Genomic DNA, 7,041 nt, shown 5'->3' with positions numbered 1-7,041 from the left:
TATCTGTGTTAAAGAAAAACTCAACAAGTGATTTTGATGTTTGGTTAAAGTAGTGGAGAATTGGGAAAGAGGAAGGTGGGTTAGTAATTGTAAAATGATAAGAGCAGGTCAGTTCTAGAGTCTGACTGGTTGGATACCAATCTTAGACCATTGCTTTGACAGATGTCTTATTCTGCTGGGCTGCTGTGACAAAATCCTACCACATTAGTGACATAAACAACAAAAATGTCTTCCTCACAGTTCTGAGGCTAAGTTCAACATCAAGGTATGAGCATGTTAATGTCCTGAGTGAGGGCCCCATCTTATGGCTCATAGCCAGTCTTCTGTGTTCTCAAATGATGGAATGGGTGAGAGATCTCTGTGGAGTCTCTTTTCTAAGGGCACTGACCCATTCTTGGGGGCTTCACCCTCACAACCTAATCACCTCCCACAGGCATGAGGATTTCAACAGATGAACTGTGTGGTGGGGCACACATTCAGCCCATAGCGTTCGATGACCCCCAAACTTAATTTAACATCAGTATATTTCAGTTTTCTTGTATATACCATGGGGCTAGTAGTAGTGCATTTAAAAAAGATAGTTTAAAGGATGAAATATAATTATTTATTTAAATTCTTAATCACATTGCCTGACATATTTAAGTGATCAATAAATATTTATCGAGTTTTACTTTAAGTGTAGTGAAAAAATCCATGATTTATTCAAAGTTGGGAGGCAATATTAAAATATGACTTATTCATAAATGCTGTCTGGAATGGTGATTGTAAAGTTGTATATTGAAAGAAGTTGAGTCTGGAAGATTCTGCTTCCACTTAGAAGAAAGAGGAAAAAACATGAAAAGATATGTAAGTTAGAGGTGATCACACAATATTCTGATTGGGAAAATATCTAAATTAAAGGGATTTCCTATTGCAGAATGACAAAGATAGCAAAATAAGATACTTTAATAAACATTCTCAAGGTTACATTCTTGGATAATTTTCACTTCACTGGGTGAAGGGATCTTGATTATAGCAGATAGAAAAGGGCTGTGCTTTCTAGGTAGCCATACAGGAAAATGGTGGAAAACTTGTGTATTTCAGATCTTAAGGGTTATTTTTAAAAGATTATTTGAAAATAGACTTTAAAAACACGTTATGCAGTTTGGCATAAAAGAATATATATGTAATTACAAATATCAGATATACTTTGTGTTTTGATGATTATTTCGTTATTCTTATCCAGCAAAGGGGCTCATCTTTGTTCTGATGTATCCCCCTGAGCTGTTCTGTTTGTGACAAATCTTTCTCATACTTGCATCCCTGTGTGCTTGTCTATCTTACACACACTGGATATCTTACTGTTACACTTCAGGTCATCAAGAATTCTTTTTAGCTCATGAGATTTTTCAAAATATTTTTAACTTGAATCATCCTGAATTGATATCTGCAGAAGTTTGACCTCTTCCCTGGCCATGTGTCCACTACCTGCCTTGGTGTTAACTGGAGGGATGGCTCTGGCCTTTCTGTTTGGAATCTCTGTTCTACTGCCTAAGGGCTCAACCAGGAACCCTGTTTTTCATGATATCCTGCTGTGGTGTTGGGGGTGTTATCACACATTAGTGCTACATGGCGATGTCTTTGTTAGGGTCTAAGCCCCAAATTTTCTCCCATTGTCCAGGTCATGAGGCTTTTCCTGTAAGTCCACAAAAGCTCCCCCTGGGAGCTGCATAAACATGGTATGCATAATCTTCTATAATATGACGTTGAGGAATTTTATTTGATAGTTATTAAGAATATATTCTTCTTGAGCTAAATAATATGGCAGCCAGAACACACAGGATGTTTCCCTTTCTCTTCAGCCCCTCCTCCTCTTTACCATCTTCTTGACTTTCTTGATGGAGAGAATATTTTCATCACTCAAGACCTAGATTCAACAGCCACATAATAATTTTTTTCTTGATTATTATCAATCTGTGTCTATCAGTTGGAGGGAAGCATATGAAATGCATATGTTGTGAATACAGGTAAATTCAGAAACTTGTACAGTAGATTTTTAGAGCAATGCTTTGTGAATATTGCTAATCCTTTGGGTGCTACCATATTTTAAAGATACAGGGATAAAAAATAACAGATGGGGGAAAGTTTTCTTAAACAAATGATGTTGACACAATTAGTTACAGTTTAGAAAAAGAAGTAAAGATGGATACTCACTTCCTTAAAAACAATTTGAAAGGAAATGTTAAAGGATTTGATGGAATTGTTACAACAGTAAGGGAATGAGGGAAATATATATTGGGAAATGTATTAAATTAGAATGAAAAAGGGTTTCCTAATCATAAAGTTGACATAAGGAATGAAAAAAAGAATCCCAATCAAAAATGTTCTACACAAAATTAAAAGATGAGAAATACATTAAAAGTAAAATTGGGGAATCAACATGAAAAATAGTAAACTCAAAACTTAAAAGTTGGAAAAGATAATAAACAAACAATTCTTAGAGGGTGCATCCTAATCATTACCAAATATATGAACAAACACCTTTAAATAACACCTACAGTAAGAGATACTGAAAATGTGCAAATCACAGCTTAAGAAGTCAGGTGTACCATCACCCTCCTTGTCATCCTCATTCCCTGCTGCTGTGACAGTGAAGACACCACTTTTGACTCTAGTTTACAGGCTGTTGTTTTCTGATCTCAGGAGAACTGTCCACTTTTCTCCCCTTTACCAATGCATTTCCACTCTATTTCTAGCCTCTCGTCTTCAGACCTACCAGGATATTTGACCTCTTTTGACTTGGGCATTTTTCTCTCTGCTGTCTTCTTTGTTCTCCTTTCCTGTCTTTATTCTGATTTCAGTTCATGATTGACAAAGTCAGCAGTGTGTGTAGGGGCTTAAAAGCCCAGAATCTGGAGGAAACCTACCTGGTGTCTGAGGCTAGCTCTGCTAACTAGGGACCAAGTGAAACTAAGGAGATGACTTGACTTCTCAGTATCCCCCGCTCTAAAATGGGAGGATTGTAGTAGTCTCTTGTCGTTGGTTTGTTATAAGATCAAATATGTCAATATGTATGAATCACTTAGATTAAGTATCTGGCATATAATAGCTTCTATGTAAGTAGGATTCAAATGCACTGATGATTTGCTTTTTCATTTTGCATACATAGTCTGTGGGTTATTATCTTTCAAGCTTACAATGTTTTGTAATGCAGTGTTTCTTCTTTAGAGAAACATATTGATCATTCTTTCTAGATTTCTAATTTTTTTAATATTCATAAAGATTCCATTAGCCAAAGTGATATATGGCTTTATTTTAATATATTTAATTTTTCATTTTTATGTACTCCATACATAATTTATTTTTAATAACAACTTTATTGAAATATAATTCTCATATGATAAAATTAACCCCTTTAAATGTGCAATTTAGTGGTTCCTAGTATAGTACCAACATTATTCAGTCATGAAAGCTATTAAAATTTAGAATAATAGGATTCCATAGCTATTAGTGGTTATTTCTAGCACCCAACCCCCTCAGCTTCTGGTAAGACAAACCTATTTTCTGTCCCAATAGATTAGGCCATTCTGGATGTTTTCATATAAATTAACCCATACAATTGGAGGCTTTTTTCATTACCATAATATTTTCAAGATTAATTTATATTGTAGTATATATCAGTACTATATTCCTTTTAATTGGTAAAAAAAATATTCTATTGTATATAGGTATTCAATTTTGCTTTTGTCCATTCATCAATTGATAGCTTTTCGAGTTGTTTTCACTTTTGGTTACTATAAACATTCGTGTATAGTTTGTGTGTAGACATATGTTTTTATTCTTTTAGATACATGCCTAGGAATGCAATTGTTACACACATAATAACACTTTGTTTAAATTTTGAGGAACTGTGAAGCTGTTATTTAGAGTGGGTACACCGTTTAATATTCACACCAGCAAAGCTGAAAGTTCCAACTTTTCCACATCCTTCCAAAAGTTGTTATTGTCCTTTTTTTTAAATTTTAGCCATCCTAGAAGGTGTGAAGTTGTATCTCATACTGATTTTTAGTTTCATTTCCCTAATGACTAATGAGGCTTGACATTTTTTAATGTACTTATTTTTTATGTGCTGTGTGTAAATATTTTTTGAACAATATCTATTAAAACCCTTCAATATGTACTGCAGATGATGGTTATTGTGTCACTTTTCATGCCAATACTTTTTTTTTTTTTTTTTTTTTGCCTGGCGGCACTGGCTACAGCTTGGGAATAGCAGGCACTTTTTTATTTCTGACTTAAAAAATAATGATTTTAGTGTTTCACTGGTGATTACTATAGGTTTTTGTAGAAATGCTTTTTCAGGTCAATACAATGCCTTTGCATTCCTAGTTTACCAAGAGGTTTTATTTTTTTAAAATTATTATGAATAGATGTTGACATTTAAGGCTTTTTGTATATCTGCTAAGACGATTATATAGCTTTTATAATTAAGCTCCTAACATGATGAATTACATTGATACATTTTCAAATATTGAACAGTCTTTTATTTTATTCTTGAGGTAAACCCTACTTGGTTATGAAATATCGAGTACGTGCTAAATTGTATTTGCATATTTTTGGGATTTTTTTTATCAATATTCAAAAGTGAGATAATTTTCCTTTCTTGTACTAGTTTAATCCAGTTTTTGTGTCAGAATTTTACTGGCTTTGTAAAATGAATTTGTTAGCTTTCTTTTTCTATTCTTTGAAACAGTTTATATAAGTTAGGGATATTTATTCTGTAAAGGTTTAGTAAAATATATGACATTCTTTTGGGAAACATATTGGATATTTTTATTTTAAAAATTACTATTGTCAACTGCTGTAGCAGGTGTTCTTAAGATCCAGAATTTATATGTAAATCTTTAGATGAAACCTTCCCTAGATATATGGTCCCTAAGCATCTTCCTTAGATTGCCCTCAGATGACTTTTTAGCACTTGGAGAGTAGCATGTCTCTTCTGGTTACACACATTCTATTTAAAAAAAAAATCTTAAAAATTTTTACATTGTTCTTTATTGAGTTTAATCTCATTAGTTTTGATTCATCATTACAGATAACTGAGGTGTTTTAATTTTTAATTTGTTTAAATCATTTAAAACTATTTTTTGTCTTTAAAATATTTTATTTTGAAACAAATTTAGAGCCATAAGAAGTTGTAAAGAGAGTTTAGAAAGTTCTATTTACCCTTCTTTCTGTTTCCTCCAAAGGTTACATCTTACACAATTATAGTACAACATCATAACCAGAGGTTTGACATTGGTACAATGTAAGTGCACTTCACTGTTATTTCATCCCATGTACGGATTCCTGTAATCACCATTACAGTCAAGATACAGAACTGTCTCAATCGCAAAGATCTTTCACATGCTATTTCTTTATAATTACACACTCCCCCCCTCCATTATTCCTGGCCTCTGACAACCACTCATCTGTTTCCATCTCTATAATTTTGTTATTTTGAGGATTCTTGGTATATACTAGATATGAGTTATTTGTCAGTTGTGTGTAATTTCTCCCATCACATAGCTTGTCTTCTCGTCTTCTTCCCAGGGTAATTTACTGAGCAAAAGTTTTAACTTTTTTGAATTGTCTTCTTGATTCATTGATTTTTCTCTATTTTTTTGTTTTACATTTCATTAATTTCCACTCTTTATTTCCTTTCATTTGCTTGCTTTGGGTATATTTTTATCTTCTTCTAGGTTCTTAAGGTGAGAACTTAGATTATTGATTTGAGACTTTTTCTCTTTTCAAAATATTTTCATTTTGGCACTGCTTTAGTTATGTTCCACACATTTTAATATTTTGTATTTTCTATTTTCATCCTGTTCGTGTAGTTTTCAGTTTCCCTGAACCTTCCTCTTTGATCCACAGATTATTCAGAAACATGTTGTTTAGTTTCCAAGTGTTTGGGGGAATTTTCTCATTACTCATCATTTGCTGATTTTTGGGTTAATTCCATTGTAGTCAGAAAGCATTGTCTGTATGGTTTCAGTTCTTTTAAAGTTGTTGAGATTTGTATTATGATCAGTATTAAGTTTACTTTGGTCCCCTGTGCACTTGAAAACAATGTGCGTTTTGCTCCTGCTGGGCGGAGTACTCTCTTCGTGTTGGTTAGACCCTGCAGGTTGATAGTATTGTTGAGTCCTGTATCCTTGCTGAGTTCCCGTCTACTTGTGCCATCAGTTGCTGAGAGAAGGGATTGAAGTCTGCAGCTGTAACTGTGCACTCTTCTACTTCTCCTTTTGGTTTTTGTTTCATGTATTGTGCAGCACTCTTCTTTGGTACATACACATTTAGAATTGCTATGTCTTCTTGAGGGACTGACTTTTGCTCATTATTTAATATCCCTCTCTGTTAGTGGTAATTTTCTTTGCCATAAAGTTTACTTTTTCTGATAGCAATGTGTCCACTCATACTTTCTTTGATAAAAGTTTATGTCGAATATCTTTTTTCATCTTTCTAGTTTTAACTTACATATAGGCATAACTTGTAGATGTGGCGGTTTTGGTTCCAGACCACTGCAATAAAGCAAATATCACAAGAAAGCCAGTCATATGAAATTTTGGTTTCCTAGTCCATTTTAAAGTTATGTTTACACTGTGCTGTAGTCTGTTAAGTGTGCAATAGCACTATGTCTAAAACAACAATGTATGTACCTTAATTTGAAACTATTTTATTGCTAAAAAATGCTAACCATCACCTGAGCCTTCAGTGAGTCATGGTAGTTACATCAAAGATCTTTGATCACAGATCTCCATAAAAAATATAATAATAATGAAACAGTTTGAAATGGTGTGAGAATTACCAAATGGTGACACAGAGACACAAAGTGAGTAAATGCTGTTGGAAAAGTGGTGCTGATATTCTTGCTTGATGCTGAATTGCCACAAACCTTCAATTTGTAAAAAAAAAAAAAAAAAAAGTGGTGTAGTAAAACAAGTGTGCTTGTATATTGTTAAATTTGAAGAGAGTTTCTTAGAGACAACATAGAGCTCAGTCATTCTGTTTTTTTTTTTTTTT

This window comes from Camelus dromedarius, chromosome 25 (genome assembly GCF_036321535.1).
Source record: "Camelus dromedarius isolate mCamDro1 chromosome 25, mCamDro1.pat, whole genome shotgun sequence".
In the NCBI taxonomy this organism is placed as follows: Eukaryota; Metazoa; Chordata; class Mammalia; order Artiodactyla; family Camelidae; genus Camelus; species Camelus dromedarius.
Note: the sequence above shows the minus strand (reverse complement) of the source record.